Source organism: Macrobrachium rosenbergii, unplaced genomic scaffold (genome assembly GCF_040412425.1).
Source record: "Macrobrachium rosenbergii isolate ZJJX-2024 unplaced genomic scaffold, ASM4041242v1 13903, whole genome shotgun sequence".
Classification (NCBI taxonomy): Eukaryota; Metazoa; Arthropoda; class Malacostraca; order Decapoda; family Palaemonidae; genus Macrobrachium; species Macrobrachium rosenbergii.
In genome coordinates, this window is record NW_027100723.1 from 632999 (window position 1) to 653815 (window position 20817).

Consider the following 20817-nt stretch of genomic DNA (forward strand, 5'->3'; position numbering starts at 1 on the left):
CACCTGAAAAGATGCGATGATCTGAATGATCAAAAGGAAACACAAGTAAAAGATGCGATGATCTTGAATGATCAAAATGAAACGCAAGCAAAAAGATGCGATGATCTGAATTATCAAAATGTGAAAAGATGCAATGATGGAATGATGGAAATACAAATAAAAGATGATAATCTGAATGATCAATGCAAACACAACATAAAAAGATGCGACGATCTGGAATGATCAAAATGAAAACACAAGTAAAAAGATGCGACGATTCGTTAATCATCAAATGCAACACAAAAAAGATGCGACGATCTGGAATGGTCAAAAGGAAACACACCTGAAAAAGATGCGATGATCTGAAATGATCAACAAACACAAGTAAAAAGATGCAGGCATCTGGAATGAACAAAATGAAACACAAGTAAAAAGATGAGATGATCTGGAATGATCAAAAGGAAACACAAGTAAAAGATGTGATGATCTGAATGATCAAATGAACGCAAGTAAGAAGATGCGATGATCTGGAATTATCAAAAGGAAACACAGAAAAGATGCAATGATCTGAATGATCAAAGGAAATACAAATAAAAAGATGGCGATCTGGAATGATCAAAATGAAACTTGGCAAAAGATGCGATGATCTGGAATGATCAAAATGCAACACAAATAAAAAGATGCGACGATCTAGAATGATCAAAATGAACGCAAGTAAAAGATGCGGATGATCTGAATTATCAAAATAGAAACACAAGGAAAAAGATGGAATTATCGAAACATGATCCTGAATGATCAAAAGGAAACACAAGTAAAAAAGATGCGATGATCTGGAATGATCAAAATGAAACGCCATAAAAAGATGCGATGATCTGGAATTATCGTGGAAACATAAGTGAAAGATGAGATGATCTGAATGATCAAAAGGAACACAAATAAAAGATGCGATAATCTGGAATGAAACATGGGCAAGATGCAGGAAACACAAGTAAAAAGATGCGGTGATCTGGAATGATCAAAATGTAAACAAGTAAAGATGCGATGGATCTTTGAATGATCAAAATGAAACACAAGCAAAAGATGTTGATGGATCTGAAATGACTAAATGCAGCACAAGTAAAAGATGCGAGATCTGGGAATGACTAAAATGAACACAAGTAAAAAGACGTATACAGATCTAAATGATCAAATGCAACACAAGTAAAAGATGCGATGATCTGGAATGACTGCAGAAATAATTAAAAAGATGCGATGATCTGAAAATGACAACAGAAACATAATGTAAAAAAGATGCGATGATTCTGGAACAACAAAACAAACATAAGCAAAAAGCCGTGGATGATCTGGTCGATCAAATGAAATACAAGTAAAAAAGCTGCGAAGGATTCGTTCAACAAATGAAACACAAGTAAAAGATGTGACGATCTGGAATTATCAAATGAAATACAAGTACAAAGACGTGATGATTCGAATGATCAAAATGCAACACAAGTAAAAGATGCGACGATCTGAAATGATCAAAAGGAAACACAGCTGTAAAAAAGATGTAAAGATGAAATGATCAAAAATGAACACAAGAAAAGATGCGATGATCTGGAATGATCAAAAGGAAACACAAGTAAAAAGATGCGATTATCTGGAATGATCAAAATGAAACACAAGTAAAAATGCGATTATCTGAATGATCAAAAAAACACAAGTGAAAAGATGGATGATCTGGAATTATCAAAATGAAACACAAGTAAAAGATGCGATGATCTGGAATGATCAAAAGAAAACACAAGTGAAAAGATGCGATGATCTGGAATCAAAATGATCAAAAGATGCGATGATCTGGAATGATCAAAATGAAACAAGTAAAAAGATGCGATGATCTGGAATGATCAAAAGGAAACACAAGTAAAAGATGCGATGATCTGGAATGATCAAAATGCAACACAAGTAAAAAGATGCGATGATCTGGAATGATCAAAAGAAAACACAAGTAAAAAGATGCGATGATCTGGAATGATCAAAAGAAAACACAAGTAAAAAGATGCGATGATCTGGAATGATCAAAATGCAACACAAGTAAAAAGATGCGATGATCTGGAATGATCAAAAGGAAACAAGTAAAAAGATGTGATGATCTGGAATTATCAAAATGAAACACAAGTAAAAAAGATGCGATGATCTGGAATGATCAAAATGAAACACAAGTAAAAAGATGCGATGATCTGGAATGATCAAAATGCAACACAAGTAAAAAGATGCGATGATCTGGAATGATCAAAAGGAAACACAAGTGAAAAGATGCGATGATCTGGAATGATCAAAAGGAAACACAAGTAAGAAGATGTGATGATCTGGAATGATCAAAATTCAACACAAGTAAAAAGATGCGATGATCTGGAATGATCAAAATGCAAAACAAGTAAAAAGATGCGATGATCTGGAATGATCAAAATGAAACACAAGTAAAAAGATGCGATGATCTGGAATGATCAAAATGAAACACAAGTAAAAAGATGCGATGATCTGGAATGATCAAAATGAAACACAAGTAAAAAGATGCGATGATCTGGAATGATCAAAATGAACACAAGTAAAGATGAGTAAAAAAATGATGTGATGATCTGGAATGATCAAAATGAAACAAGTAAAAAGATGCGATGATCTGGAATGGTCAAAATGAAACACAAGTAAAAGATGCGATGATCTGGAATGATCAAAATGAAACACAAGTAAAAGATGCGATGATCTGAATGATCAAAATGAAACACAAGTAAAAAGATGATGATCTGGAATTATCAAATGAAACACAAGTAAAAAGATGCGATGATCTGAATGATCAAAATGAACACAAGTAAAAGATGCGATGATCTGGAATGATCAAAATGAAACACAAGTAAAAAGATGCGATGATCTGAATGAAAATGCAACACAAGTAAAAAGATGAGATCTGATCAATGTGATAAAAATGGAAACACAAGTGAAAGATGCGATTATCTGAATGATCAAAAGGAAACACAAGTAAAAGATGCGATGATCTGAATGATCAAAATGAAACACAAGTAAAAGATGCGATGATCTGGAATGATCAAAATGAAACACAAGTAAAAAGATGCACAAGAAAAATCTGATCTGGAATGATCAAAATGAAACACAAGTAAAAAGATGCGATGATCTGGAATGATCAAAATGAAACACAAGTAAAAAGATGTGATGATCTGGAATGATCAAAATGAAACACAAGTAAAAAGATGCACAAGTAAAAAAGATGCGATGATCTGGAATGATCAAAATGAAACACAAGTAAAAAGATGCGATGATCTGGAATGATCAAAATGAAACACAAGTAAAAGATGCGATGATCTGGAATGATCAAAATGAAACACAAAATAAAAAGATGCGATGATCTGGAATGATCAAAATGAAACACAAGTAAAAAGATGCGATGATCTGGAATGATCAAAATGAAACACAAGTAAAAGATGCGATGATCTGGAATGATCAAAATGAAAAAGATGCGATGATCTGGAATAAAAATGAAACACAAGTGATGCGATGATCTGGAATGAAAAATGAAACACAAGTAAAAGATGCGATGATCTGGAATGATCAAAAGGAAACACAAGTAAAAAAGATGCGATGATCTGGAATGATCAAAATGAAACACAAGTAAAAGATGCGATGATCTGGAATGATCAAAATGCAACACAAGTAAAAGATGCGATGATCTGGAATGATCAAAATGAAACACAAGTAAAAAGATGATGATCTGAATGATCAAAATGAAACACAAGTAAAAGATGCGATGATCTGGAATGACAAAAAGGAAACACAAGTAAAAAGATGCAACGATCTGAATCTGGAATGATCAAAATGCAACACAAGTAAAAAGATGCGATGATCTGGAATGATCAAAATGAAACACAAGTAAAATGCGATGATCTGAATGATCTGGAATTATCAAAAGCAAAACACAAGTGAAAAGATGCAATGATCTGGAATGATCAAAATGCAACACAAGTAAAAAGATGCAACGATCTGGAATGATCAAAATGAAACATAAAAAGATGATCGATGATCTGGAATGATGCAAATCTGGAATGATCAAAACAAAGATGCGAATGATCTGGAATGATCAAAATGAACACAAATAAAAAAAGATGCGATGATCTGGAATGATCAAAATGAAACACAAGTAAAAAGATGCGATGATCTGGAAAAGAAATGCAACACAAGTAAAAGATGATCTGGAATGATCAAAAAAAGATGAAACACAAGTAAAAAGATGCGATGATCTGGAATGGAAACACAAGTAAAAGATGCGAATCTGGAATGATCAAAATGAAACACAAGTAAAAAGATGTGATGATCTGGAATGATCAAAATGAAACACAAGTAAAAGATGCGATGATCTGGAATTATCAAAAAAACAAGTGAAAAGATGCGATGATCTGGAATGATCAAAAAATAAACACAAATAAAAAGATGCGATGGAATGACCAAAATGCAACAAAGTAAAAAGATGAAAATAATCAAAATGAAACACAAGTGAAAGATGCGATGATCTGAATGATCAAAATGAAACACAAGTAAGAAGATGTGATGATCTGAATGATCAAAATTCAACACAAGTAAAAAGATGCGATGATCTGGAATTATCAAAATGCAAACACAAGTAAAAGATGCGATTATCTGGAATGATCAAAATGAAACACAAGCAAAAAAAGATCGATGATCTGAATGATCAAAATGAAACATAAAAGATGCGATGATCTGGAATTATCAAAATGAAACACAAGTAAAAAGATGCGATGATCTGGAATGATCAAAATGAAACAAATAAAAGATGCGATGTCTGAATGGTCAAAAGAAACACAAGTAAAAGATGTGATGATCTGGAATGATCAAAATGAAACACAAATAAAAAGATGCGATGATCTGGAATGATCAAAATGAAACACAAGTAAAAGATGTGATGATCTGGAATTATCAAATGAAATACAAGTAAAAAGATGCGAACGATCTGGAATTATCAAAGCAACACAAGTAAAAGATGCGACGATCTGGAATGATCAAAAGGAAACACAAGTGAAAGATGCGATTATCTGGAATGATCAAAATGCAACACAAGTAAAAAGATGCGACGATCTTAAATGATCAAAAGGAAACACACCTGAAAAGATGCGATGATCTAGAATGATCAAAAGGAAACACAAGTAAAAAGATGCGGATGATCTGAATGATCAAATGAAACACAAGTAAAAGATGCGATGATCTGAATGATCAAATGAAACACAAGTAAAAAGATGTGATGATCTGGAATGATCAAAATGCAAACACAAGTAAAAAGATGCGACGATCTGGAATGATCAAAATGAAACACAAGTAAAAAGATGCGACGATCTGGAATCAAAATGCAACACAAGTAAAAAAGATGCGACGATCTTAAATGATCAAAGGAAACACACCTGAAAAGATGCGATGATCTAGAATGATCAAAAAACACAAGTAAAAAGATGCGACGATCTGAATGACAAAATGAAACACAAGTAAAAAGATGCGATGATCAAAATGGAATGATCAAAAAGAAAACAAGTAAAAAGATGCGATGATCTGAATTATCAAATGAAACACAAGTGAAAAGATGCGATGATCTGGAATTATCAAAAAAAAGATGAAACAAAAATGAAAACAAGTAAAAGATGCAATGATCTGAATGATCAAAGGAAACACAAAAAAGATGCGACGATCTGGAATGATCAAAATGAAACGCAAAAAAAGATGCGATGATCTGAATGATCAAAATGAAACACAAGTAAAAGATGCGATGATCTGAATGATCAAAATGAAACAAGTAAAAGATGCGATCTGAATTATCAAAGAAACACAAGTAAAAGATGCGATGAATTATCCTGGAATGATCAAAATGAAAACACAAGTAAAAAGATGATGATCTGGAATTATCAAAAGGAAACGCCATAAAAAAGATGCGATGATCTGAATTATAAAAGGAAATACAAATAAAAGATGCGATGATCTGAATGATCAAAAGGAAACACAAATAAAAGATGCGATAATCTGGAATGATCAAAAGGAAACACAAGTAAAAAGATGCGGTGATCTGGAATGATCAAAATGAAACACAAATAAAAGATGCGATGATCTGAAATGGATCAAATGAAATACAAGTAAAAGATGCGATGATCTTGAATGGACTAAAAGTAACGAAACACAAGTAAAAAGATGCGACGATCTAAATGATCAAAAGAAAACACAAGTGAAAAGATGGCGCATTCAGAAATGATCAAAAAGGAAAACACAAGTAAAAGATGTAAAGATGATCTGGAATGATCAAAATGAAACACAAGTAAAAGATGCGATGATCTGGAATGATCAAAAGGAAACACAAGTAAAAAGATGCGATGATCTGGAATGATCAAAATGAAACACAAGTAAAAAGATGCGATGATCTGGAATGATCAAAAAAACAACAAAAAGATGCGATGATCTGGAATGTCAAAAAGATGCGATGATCTGGAATGATCAAAAGGAAACACAAGTAAAAAGATGCGATGATCTGGAATGATCAAAATGAAACACAAGTAAAAGATGCGATGATCTGGAATGATCAAAAGATGCGATGAAATGACAAGTAAAAAGATGCGATGATCTGGAATGATCAAAATGAAACACAAGTAAAAAGATGCGATGATCTGGAATGATCAAAAAGTGAAACACAAGTAAAAGATGCGATGATCTGGAATGATCAAAATGAAACACAAAAAAGATGCGATGATCTGGAATGATCAAAATGAAACACAAGTAAAAAGATGCGATGATCTGGAATGATCAAAATGAAACACAAGTAAAAGATGATGAATGATCAAAAGAAACACAATGATCTCTGGAATGATCAAAATGAAACACAAGTAAAAAGATGCGATGATCTGGAATGATCAAAAGGAAACACAAGTAAAAAGATGCGATGATCTGGAATGATCAAAAGGAAACACAAGTAAAAAGATGCGATGATCTGGAATGATCAAAATGAAACACAAGTAAAAGATGCGATGATCTGGAATGATCAAAAGGAAACACAAGTAAAAAGATGCGATGATCTGGAATGATCAAAATGGAAACACAAGTAAAAAGATGCGATGATCTGGAATGATCAAAATGAAACACAAGTAAAAAGATGCGATGATCTGGAATTATCAAAATGAAACACAAAGTAAAAAGATGCGAATGATCTGGAATGATCATCAAATGAAACACAAGTAAAAAGATGCGATGATCTGGAATGATCAAAATGCAACACAAAAAGATAAAATGATGCAACACAAGAAAAGATGCGACGATCTGGAATGATCAAAATGAAACACAAGTGAAAAGATGCGATGATCTGGAATGATCAAAATGAAACACAAGTAAAAGATGCGACGATCTGGAATGATCAAAATGAAAGAAACACAAGTAAAAGATGCGATGATCTGGAATGATCAAAATGAAACACAAGTAAAAAGATGCGATGAATGATCAAAATGAAACACAAGAAAAAGATGCGATGATCAAAAAAATGAAACACAAGTAAAAAAGATGCGATGATCTGGAATGATCAAAATGCCAAACAAGTAAAAAGATGCGATGATCTGGAATGATCAAAATGCAACACAAGTAAATAGATGCGATGATCTGGAATGATCAAAATGCCAAACAAGTAAAAAGATGCGATGATCTGGAATGATCAAAATGAAACACAAGTAAAAGATGCGATGATCTGGAATGATCAAAAATGAAACACAAGTAAAAAAAACACAAGATGCGATGATCTGGAATGATCAAAATGAAACACAAGTAAAAGATGTGATGATCTGGAATGATCAAAATGAAACACAAGTAAAAAGATGCGATGATCTGGAATGATCAAAATGAAACACAAGTAAAAAGATGCGATGATCTGAATGATCAAAATGAAAACAAGTAAAAGATGCGATGATCTGAATGATCAAAATGAAACACAAGTAAAAGATGCGACGATCTGGAATGATCAAAAGGAAACACAAGTAAAAGATGCGATGATCTGGAATGATCAAAAAAGATGCAACACAAGTAAAAAGATGCGATGATCTGGAATGATCAAAAGGAAAACACAAGTAAAAAGATGTGATGATCTGGAATGATCAAAATGCAACACAAGTAAAAAGATGCGACGATCTGAAATGATCAAAATGAAACACAAGTGAAAAGATGCGATGATCTAGAATGATCAAAAGGAAACACAAGTAAAAAGATGATGCAAAATGAAAACAAGTAAAAGATGCGATGATCTGAAACACAAGTAATGATCAAAAATGAAACACAAGTAAAAAGATGCGATGATCTGGAATGATCAAAATGAAACACAAGTAAAAATGATGATCGATGATCTGGAATGATCAAATGAAACACAAGTAAAAAGATGCGATGATCTGAAACACAAGAATGATCAAATGATCAAAATGAAAACACAAGTAAAAAGATGCGATGATCTGATCAAAATGAAACAATGATCAAAAATGGAAAACACAAGTAAAAAGATGCGATGATCTGGAATGATCAAAGGAAACACAAGTAAAAGATGCGATGATCTGGAATGATCAAAAGGAAACACAAGTAAAAAGATGCGATGATCTGGAATGATCAAAATGAAACACAAGTAAAAAGATGCGATGATCTGGAATGATCAAAATGAAACACAAGTAAAAAGATGCGATGATCTGGAATGATCAAAAGGAAACACAAGTAAAAGATGATGATCTGGAATGATCTGAAACGAATGATGCGATGATCTGAATTATCAAAAGGAAACACAAGTAAAAAGATGCAATGATCTGGAATGATCAAAAGGAAATACAAATAAAAAAAGATGCGATGATCTGGAATGACTAAATGAAACACAAGTAAAAAGATGCGATGATCTGGAATGATCAAAGGAACTTGTAAAAAGACGTGGCGATCAACATCAATGTAACGTAAGTAAAAAGATAATGATTCGGTCGATCAAATGCAACACAAGCACATATGCGACGATCTGGAATTATCAAAATGCAACACAAGTAAAAAGATGCAATGATCTGGAATGATCAAAATGCAAACAAGTAAAAAAGATGCGACGATCTGGAATGATCAAAAGGAAACACAAGTGAAAAGATGCTTGATGATCTGGAATGACAAAATGCAACACAAGTAAAAAGATGCGACGATCTGGAATGATCAAAAGGAAACAAAGTAAAAGATGATGATCGGAATGATCAAATGAAGAATAAAAGATCAAATCTGGATGAAACACAAGTAAAAGATGCGATGATCTGGAATGATCAAAATGCAACACAAGTGAAGATGAGATGATCTGGAATGATCAAAAGGAAACACAAGTAAAGATGCGATGATCTGGAATGATCAAATGCACAAGTAAAAAGATGTGATGATCTGGAATGATCAAAATGCAAAACAAGTAAAAAAATGCGATGATCTGGAATGATCAAATGCAAACAAGTAAAGATGCGATGATCTGGAATGATCAAAATGAAAACACAAGTAAAAAGATGCTATGATCTGGAATGATCAAAATGAAAACAAGTAAAAGATGCTGGAATGATCAAAATGAAAAAGTAAAAGATGCGAAAAATGAAACACACAAGTAAAAGATGCGATGATCTGGAATGATCAAAATGAAACAATTAAAAAGATGCAAATGATGGAATGATCAAAATGAAACAAAAAAAAGATGCAACATCTGGAGAAAAGATCAAATGAAACGAAGTAAAAAAGATGCGAATCTGGAATGATCAAATTAAACAATTAAAAAGATGTGATGATCTGGAAGATTATCAAATGAAACACAATGATAAAAGATGCGATGATCTGAAATGACTGAAAATGAAAACACAAGTAAAAAGATGCGACGATCTGGAATGATCAAATGAAACACAAGTAAAAAGATGTGATGATCTGGAATTATCAAAATGAAATACAAGTAAAAAGATGCGATGATCTGAATGATCGAAAAGGGTCAAAATGAAACACATGTAAAAAGATGCGATGATCTGGAAATGATCAAAAAAACACAAGTAAAACGATCTGAAAATGATCAAAAAAACACAAGAAAAGCTGCGATGATCTGAATAATCAAATGAAACACAACAAAAAAAGATGCGACGATCTGGAATTATCAAAATGAAATACAAAATGAAACGCACAAGTAAAAAGATGCGATGATCTGAATGATCAAAAGGAAACACAAGTGAAAAGATGCGATGATCTAGAATTATCAAAGGAAACATACAAGTAAAGATGTGATGATCAAATGATCAAAATGAAACTCAAAAAGATGCGATTATCTGAATGATAAAAATGCACACAAGATGCGAATCTTAAATGATCAAGGAACATAAAAAGATGCGATGATCTAGAATGATCAAAATGAAACGCAAGTAAAAAGATGATGATCGGAATTATCAAAAGGAAAACACAAGTGAAAAGATGCGATGATCTGGAATTATCAAAAGGAAACACAAGTGAAAAGATGCGATAAATGATCAAAAGAAACACAAGTAAAAAGATGCGATAATCTGAATGATCAAATGAAACGCAAGTAAAAAGAAATCAATTATCAAAAAGGAAAACACAAGAAAAGATGCAATGATCTGGAATGATCAAAAGGAAATAATAAAATAAAAAGATGCGATAATCTGGAATGATCAAAATGAAACACAAGTAAAAAGATGCGATGATCTGAAATGATCAAAATGCAACACAAGTAAAAAGATGCGATGATCTGGAATGATCAAAATGAAACACAATTAAAAAGATGCGATGATCTGGAATGGTCAAAAAGAAACACAAGTAAAAAGATGCGATGATCTGGAATGATCAAAATGAAACACAAGTAAAAAGATGTGATGATCTGGAATGATCAAAATGAAACACAAGTAAAAAGATGCGATGATCTGGAATGATCAAAATGAAACACAAGTAAAAAGATGCGATGATCTGGAATGATCAAAATGAAACACAAGTAAAAAGATGCGATGATCTGGAATGATCAAAAGGAAACACAAGTAAAAAGATGCGATGATCTGGAATGATCAAAATGAAACACAAGTAAAAAGATGTGACGATCTGGAATGATCAAAATGAAATACAAGTATAAAGATGCGATGATCTGGAATGATCAAAATGCAACACAAGTAAAAAGATGTGACGATCTGGAATGATCAAAAGGAAACACAAGTAAAAAGATGCGATGATCTGGAATGATCAAAATGAAACACAAGTAAAAAGATGCGATGATCTGAATGATCAAAATGAAACACAAAAAGATGCGATGATCTGGAATGATCAAAATGAAACACAAGTAAAAGATGCGATGATCTGGAATGATCAAAAGGAAACACAAGTAAAAAGATGCGATGATCTGGAATGATCAAATGAAACACAAGTAAAAAGATGCGATGATCTGGAATGATCAAAATGAAACACAAGTAAAAGATGCGATGATCTGGAATGATCAAAATGAAACATGCGATGATCTGGAATGAAAAATGAAACACAAGTAAAAAGATGCGATGATCTGGAATGATCAAAATGAAACACAAGTAAAAGATGCGATGATCTGGAATGATCAAAATGAAACACAAGCGATGATCTGGAATGATCAAAATGAAACACAAGTAAAAAGATGCGACGATCTGGAATGATCAAAATGAAACACAAGTAAAAGATGCGATGATCTGGAATGATCAAAATGAAACACAAGTGAAAAGATGCGATGATCTGGAATGATCAAAAGGAAAACACAAGTAAAAGATGCGATGATCTGGAATGATCAAAATGAATGATCAAAATGAAAAACAAGTAAAAAAGATGCGATGATCTGGAATGATCAAAAGGAAACACAAGTAAAAAGATGCGATGATCTGGAATGATCAAAATGAAACACAAGTAAAAAATGCGATGATCTGGAATGATCAAAAATGAAACACAAGTAAAAAGATGCGATGATCTGGAATGATCAAAATGAAACACAAGTAAAAAGATGCGATGATCTGGAATGATCAAAATGAAACACAAGTAAAAGATGCGAATCTGGAATGATCAAAATGCAACACAAGTAAAAAGATGCGATGATCTGGAATGATCAAAATGAAACACAAGTAAAAAGATGCGATGATCTGGAATGATCAAAATGAAACACAAGTAAAAGATGCGATGATCTGGAATGATCAAAATGAAACACAAGTAAAAGATGCGATGATCTGGAATGATCAAAATGAAACACAAGTAAAAAGATGCGATGATCTGGAATGATCAAAAGGAAACACAAATAAAAAGATGCGATGATCTGGAATGATCAAAATGAAACACAAGTAAAAAGATGCGATGATCTGGAATGATCAAAATGAAACACAAGTAAAAAGATGCGATGATCTGGAATGATCAAAAATGAAACACAAGTAAAAGATGCGATGATCTGGAATGATCAAAATGAAACACAAGTAAAAAGATGCGATGATCTGGAATGATCAAAATGAAACACAAGAAAAGATGCGATGATCTGGAATGATCAAAATGAAACACAAGTAAAAGATGCGATGATCTGGAATGATCAAAATGAAACAAGTAAAAGATGCGATGATCTAAAAAAAATGCAACACAAGATGCGATGATCTGGAATGATCAAAATGAAACACAAGTAAAAAGATGCGATGATCTGGAATGATCAAAATGAAACACAAGTAAAAAGATGCATGATCTGGAATGATCAAAGTGAAAAGATGATGATCTGGAATGATCAAAATGAAACACAAGTAAAAAGATGCGACGATCTGATCTCAAAATGAAAATGATGCAATGATCTGGAATGATCAAATGAAACACAAGTAAAAGATGCGATGATCTGGAATGATCAAAATGAAACACAAGTAAAAGATGCGATGATCTGGAATGATCAAAATGAAACACAAGTAAAAAGATGCAATGATCTGGAATGATCAAAATGCAAACACAAGTAAAAGATGCGATGATCTGGAATGATCAAAATGAAACACAAGTAAAAAGATGCGATGATCTGGAATGATCAAAAATGAAACACAAGTAAAAAGATGCGATGATCTGGAATGATCAAAATGAAACACAAGTAAAAGATGCGATGATCTGGAATGATCAAAATGCAACACAAGTAAAAGATGCGATGATCTGGAATGATCAAAAATGAACACAAGTAAAAAGATGCGATGATCTGGAATGATCAAAATGAAACACAAGTAAAAAGATGCGATGATCTGGAATGATCAAAATGAAACACAAGTAAAAAGATGCGATGATCTGGAATGATCAAAATGAAACACAAGTAAAAAGATGCGATGATCTGGAATGATCAAAATGAAACACAAGTAAAATGAAACACAACACAAGTAAAAAGATGCGATGATCTGGAATGATCAAAATGAAACACAAGTAAAAAGATGCGATGATCTGGAATGATCAAAAATGAAACACAAGTAAAAAGATGCGATGATCTGGAATGATCAAAATGAAAACACAAGTAAAAAGATGCGATGATCTGGAATGATCTGGAATGATGATCAAAATGAAACACAAAGAAAAGATGCGATGATCTGGAATGATCAAAATGAAAAGATGCAAGTAAAAAAATGCGATGATCTGGAATGATCAAAATGAAACACAAGTAAAAGATGCGATGATCTGGAATGATCAAAATGAAACACAAGTAAAAAGATGCGATGATCTGGAATGATCAAAATAAAAAAAGATGCGAATCTGGAATGATCAAGTGTAAAAGATGCGATGATCTGGAATGATCAAAATGAAACACAAGTAAAAAGATGCGATGATCTGGAATGATCAAAATGAAACACAAGTAAAAGATGCGATGATCTGGAATGATCAAAATGAAACACAAGTAAAAAGATGCGATGATCTGGAATGATCAAAATGAAACACAAGTAAAAGATGATGATCTGGAATGATCAAAATGAAACACAAGTAAAAAGATGCGATGATCTGAATGATCAAAATGAAACACAAAAAGATGCGATGATCTGGAATGATCAAAATGAAACACAAGTAAAAATGCGATGATCTGGAATGATCAAAATGAAACACAAGTAAAAAGATGCGATGATCTGGAATGATCAAAATGGAATGATGCAAAATGATCAAAATGAAACACAAGTAAAAAGATGCGATGATCTGGAATGATCAAAATGAAACACAAGTAAAAGATGCGATGATCTGGAATGATCAAAATGAAACACAAGTAAAAAAGATGCGATCTGATCTGGAATGATCAAAAAAAGAAAACACAAGTAAAAAGATGCGATGATCTGGAATGATCAAAATGAAACACAAGTAAAAAGATGCGAAACAAATGAAACACAAGTAAAAAGATGCGATGATCTGGAATGATCAAAATGAAACACAAGTGAAAAGATGCGATGATCTGGAATGATCAAAAGGAAACACAAGTAAAAAGATGCGATGATCTGGAAATGATCAAAATGAAACTCAAGTAAAAAGATGCGATGATCTGGAATGATCAAAATGAAACACAAGTAAAAGATGATCAAAAGATGATCGATGGAATGATCAAAATGAAACACAAGTAAAAGATGCGATGATCTGGAATTATCAAAAGGAAACACAAGTGAAAAGATGCGATGATCTGGAATGATCAAAAGGAAACACAAGTAAAAAGATGCGATTATCTGCAATGATCAAAATGGAACACAAGTGAAAAGATGCGATTATCTGGAATGATCAAAAGGAAACACAAGTGAAAAGATGCAATGATCTGGAATTATCAAAAGGAAACACAAGTAAAAAGATGCAATGATCTGGAATGATCAAAAGGAAAATAAGTAAAAATCTGGAATGTGATCTGGGATGCTCAAAATGCAACACAAATAAAAGATGCGATGATCTGGAATGACAAAATGAAACACAAGTAAAAATCTGGAATGATCAAAATGAAACAAAGTAAAAAGATGCGATGATCTGGAATGATCAAAATGAAACACAAGTAAAAATGATGATCTGGAATGATCAAAATGAAAACAAGTAAAAAGATGCGATGATCTGGAATGATCAAAATGAAACACAAGTAAAAAGATGCGATGATCTGGAATGATCAAAATGAAACACAAGTAAAAAGATGCGATGATCTGGAATGATCAAAATGCAAACACAAGTAAAAAGATGCGATGATCTGGAATGATCAAAAGAAACACAAGTAAAAAGATGCGATGATCTGGAATGATCAAAATGCAAACACAAGTAAAAGATGCGATGATCTGGAATGATCAAAATGAAACACAAGTAAAAGATGCGATGATCTGGAATGATCAAAATGAAACACAAGTAAAAAGATGCGATGATCTGGAATGATCAAATGAAACACAAGTAAAAAAAGATGCGATGATCTGGAATGATCAAATGAAACACAAGTAAAAAGATGCGACGATCTTAAATGATCAAAAGAAGTGAAAAGATGCGATGATCTAGAATGATCAAAATGAAACACAAGTAAAAAGATGTGATGATCTGGAATGATCAAAATGAAACACAAGTAAAAAGATGCGATGATCTGGAATGATCAAAAAACACAAGTAAAAGATGCGATGATCTGGAATTATCAAAAGGAAACAAGTGAAAAGATGCAATGATCTGGAATGATCAAAATGCACAATAAAAAGATGCGATGATCTGGAATGATCAAAAAAAGATGAAATCTGGAATAATATAAATGAAACACAAGAAAAAGATGCGATGATCTGGAATGATCAAAATGAAACACAAGTAAAAAGATGTGATGATCTGGAATGATCAAAATGAAACACAAGTAAAAAGATGCGATGATCTGGAATGATCAAAATGAAACACAAGTAAAAAACGATGCGATTATCTGGAATGATCAAAATGCAACACAAGTAAAAGATGCGATGATCTGGAATGATCAAAATGAAACACAAATAAAAGATGCGATGATCTGGAATGATCAAAATGAAACACAAGTAAAAGATGCATGATCTGAATGATCTGGAATGATCAAAATGCAACACAAGTAAAAAGATGCAATGATCTGGAATGATCAAAATGCAACACAAGTAAAAAGGTGCGATGATCTGGAATTATCAAAATGCAACACAAGTAAAAAGATGCAATGATCTGGAATGATCAAAATGCAACACAAGTAAAAAGATGCGACGATCTGGAATGATCAAAAGGAAACACAAGTGAAAAGATGCGATGATCTGGAATGATCAAAATGCAACACAAGTAAAAAGATGCGATGATCTGGAATGATCAAAAGGAAACACAAGTAAAAAGATGCGATGATCTGGAATGATCAAAATGCAACACAAGTAAAAAGATGCGATGATCTGGAATGATCAAAATGAAACACAAGTAAAAAGATGCGATGATCTGGAATGATCAAAATGAAACACAAGTAAAAAGATGCGACGATCTGGAATGATCAAAATGAAACACAAGTAAAAAGATGCGATGATCTGGAATGATCAAAATGAAACACAAGTAAAAAGATGCGATGATCTGGAATGATCAAAATGCAACACAAGTAAAAAGATGCGATGATCTGGAATGATCAAAATGAAACACAAGTAAAAAAGATGCGATGATCTGGAATGATCAAAATGAAACACAAGTAAAAAGATGCGATGATCTGAATGATCAAAATGAAACACAAGTAAAAGATGCGACGATCAAAATGGAATGAAGTAAAAAGATGCGACGATCTGGAATCAAAGAAACAATTGAAAAGATGCGATGATCTGAATGATCAAAATGCAACACAAGTAAAAAGATGCGATGATCTGGAATGATCAAAATGAAACACAAGTAAAAAGATGCGATGATCTGAAAATGATCAAAATGAAACACAAGTAAAAGATGCGATGATCTGGAATGATCAAAATGAAACACAAGTAAAAAGATGCGATGATCTGGAATGATCAAAATGAAACACAAGTAAAAAGATGCGATGATCTGGAATGATCAAAATGAAAAGTAAAAAGATGCGATGATCTGGAATGATCAAATTATCAAGGAAACACAAGTAAAAGATGCGATGATCTGGAATGATCAAAATGAAACACAAGTAAAAGATGAAATGATCTGGAATGATCAAAATGAAATGTGGACAAGTAAAAAGATGCGATGATCTGGAATGATCAAAAGGAAACACAAGTAAAAGATGCGATGATCTGAATGATCAAAATGAAACACAAGTAAAAGATGCGATGATCTGGAATGATCAAAATGAAACACAAGTAAAAAGATGCGATGATCTGGAATGATCAAAATGAAACACAAGTAAAAAGATGCGATGATCTGGAATGATCAAAATGAAACACAAGTAAAAAGATGCGATGATCTGGAATGATCAAAAGGAAACACAAGTGAAAAGATGCGAAAAATGAAATACAAATAAAATGATCAAAAGGAAAATACAAATAAAAGGATGCAATGATCTGGAAATGATCAAAATGCAACACAAGTAAAAGATGCGATGATCTGGAATGACTGCGAAACAAGTAAAAAGATGTGATGATCTGAATGATCAAAATGCAACGTGCAAGTAAAAGATGCAATGATCTGGAATGATCAAATGCAACACAAGTAAAAAGGTGCGACGATCTGAATTATCAAAATGCAACACAAGTAAAAGATGCGAATGATCGAATGGAACAAAATGATCATGATCTGGAATGAAACAACACAAGTGAAAAGATGCGATGATCTGGAATGATCAAAAATAACACAAGTAAAAGATGCGATGATCTGGAATGATCAAAAAGAAACACAAGTAAAAAGATGCGATGATCTGGAATGATCAAAAATGAAACACAAGTAAAAAGATGCGATGATCTGGAATGATCAAAATTCAACACAAGTAAAAGATGCGATGATCTGGAATGATCAAAAAATAAATGATAAGATGATGCTGGGATTATCAAATGAAACAAGTAAAAAGATGCGATGATCTGGAATGATCAAATGCAACACAAGTAAAAAGATGCGATGATCTGGAATGATCAAAATGCAACACAAGTAAAATGAAGAATGATCAAAATGAAACACAAGTGAAAAGATGATGATCTGGAATGATCAAAATGAAAACAAGTAAAAACATGTGATGATCTGGAATGAAAAGATGCGAAGTAAAAGATACGATGATCTGGAATGATCAAAATGAAACACAAGTAAAAAGATGCGATGATCTGATCTCAAATGAAACACAATTAAAAAAGATGCGACGTTCTGGAATTATCAAAAAAACACAAGTAAAAAGATGCGATGATCTGGAATCTGAAATGAAACACAATAAAAGATGAAATCTGGAATGATCAAAAAACAAAGATGATGATCTGAAATGATCAAAATGAAACACAAGAAAAAGATCGAATCTGGAATGATCAAAATGAAAACACAAGTAAAAGATGCGATGATCTGGAATGATCAAAATGAAACACAAGTAAAAAGATGCGACGATCTGGAATGATCAAAATGGAAACACAAGTAAAAGAAAGATGCAAAATGATGATCTGATCTGAATGATCAAAAAATGCAATGATCTGGAATGATAAAAAGATGTAAAGATGATGATCTGGAATGATCAAAATGCAAACACGATTCTGGAATCCAAAGGTGATGAAACACAAGTAAAAAGATTATCTGGAATGATCAAAGCCAAACAAATGAAGACAAGTAAAGATGCGATGATCTGGAATGATCAAAATGAAAACACAAGTAAAAAGATGCGATGATCTGGAATGATCAAAATGCAAAACAAGTAAAAACATGTGATGATCTGGAATGATCCAAAATGATGTAAAAAATGCGATGATCTGGAATGATCAAAATCAAGTAAAAAGATGAATGATCTGGAATGATCAAATAAAAAAGATAAAAAGATGCGATGATCTGGAATGATCAAAATGAAACACAAGTAAAAAGATGTGATGATCTGGAATTATCAAAATGAAACACAATGATCAAAATACCAAGATGCGATGATCTGGAATGATCAAAATGAAACACAAGTAAAAAGATGCAATTAAAAGATGATCAGGAATGATCAAAATGCAACACAATTAAAAAGATGCGATGATCTGGAATGATCAAAAATAAACAATTAAAAAGATCAAAATGCGATAAAAGTCTGGAATGATCAAATGAAACACAAGTAAAAAAGATGCGATGATCTGGAATGATCAAAATGAAATGAAAAAGATGCGATGATCTGGAAATGAAAACACAAGTAAAAAGATGCGATGATCTGGAATGATCAAATGAAACACAAGTAAAAAGATGCGATGATCTGGAATGATCAAAACACAAGTAAAAGATGCAATGATCTGGAAAAAAAATGATAAGATGCGATGATCTGGAATGATCAAAAGGAAAACACAAATGAAAAGATGCAATGATCTGGAATGATCAAAATGAAAATACAAGTAAAAAGATGCGATGATCTGGAATGATCAAAATGAAATACACAAGAAAAGACGATGATGATCTGGAATGATCAAATGAATGATGGAATGATCTGGAAATGATCAAAAAGAAACACAAAAAGATCGATCTGGAATGATCAAAAAACACAAGCAAAAAAATGAAGTAAAAAAGATGCGACAATGAAAAAGATGATGATCTGGAATGATCAAAAATCAAAAGGAAAAGATGTGACAAGTAAAAAAAAGATGCGATGATCTGGAATTATCAAAATGCCCGCAAGTAAAAATGCAATGATCTGGAATAGTCAAAATGCAACACAAGTAATAAGGTGCGACGATCTGGAATTATCAAAATGCAACACAAGTAAAAGATGCAATGATCTGGAATGATCAAATGCAACACAAGTAAAAGATGCGACGATCTGGAATAGTCAAAGAAACACAACAAAAGATGCGACGATCTGGAATGATCAAAATCACAAGTAAAAAAGATGCGATGATCTGAATTACAAAATCCAACACAAGATGAAAAGATCAAAAAACATAAGTGAAAAAGATGCGATGATCTGGAATGATCAAAATGAAACACAAGTAAAAAGATGCGATGATCTGGAATGATCAAAATGAAACACAAATAAAAAGATGATCGAATGATGATCACAAGTGGATTATCTAGATGATCAAAAGACTTACAAGAATGATCAAATGATCAGAAACGCAAGTAAAAAGATGCGATGATCTGGAATTATCAAAATGGAAACACAAGTGAAAAGATGCGATGATCTGGAATGATCAAAAGGAAATACAAGTAAAAAGATGCAATGATCTGGAACAAAGGAAACACAAGTGAAAAGATGCAATGATCTGGAATGATCAAAAGAAGCACAGTAAGTAAAAATGATTAAAGCAAGATGCGATTATCTGCAATGATCAAAAACACAAGTGAAAAGATGCGATTATCTGGAATGATCAAAAAACACAAGTGAAACGATGTGACGATCTGGAATGATCAGGAAACACAAGTAAAGGCGATTATCTGCAATGATCAAATGGAACACCTGAAAGTGAAAAGATGCGATTATCCTGGAATGATCAAAGTAAAAGATAATGATCTGGAACAAAAGGAAACAAAGTGAAAAATGCAATGATCTGGAATGATCAAAAACACAAGTGAAAAAGATGCGATTATCTGGAATGTCAAAATGGAACACACAGTGAAAAGATGCGATTATCTGGAATGATCAAAAGAAAACACAAGTAAAAAGATATGACAATCTGGAATGATAAAAAATACGACAATCTGCAATGA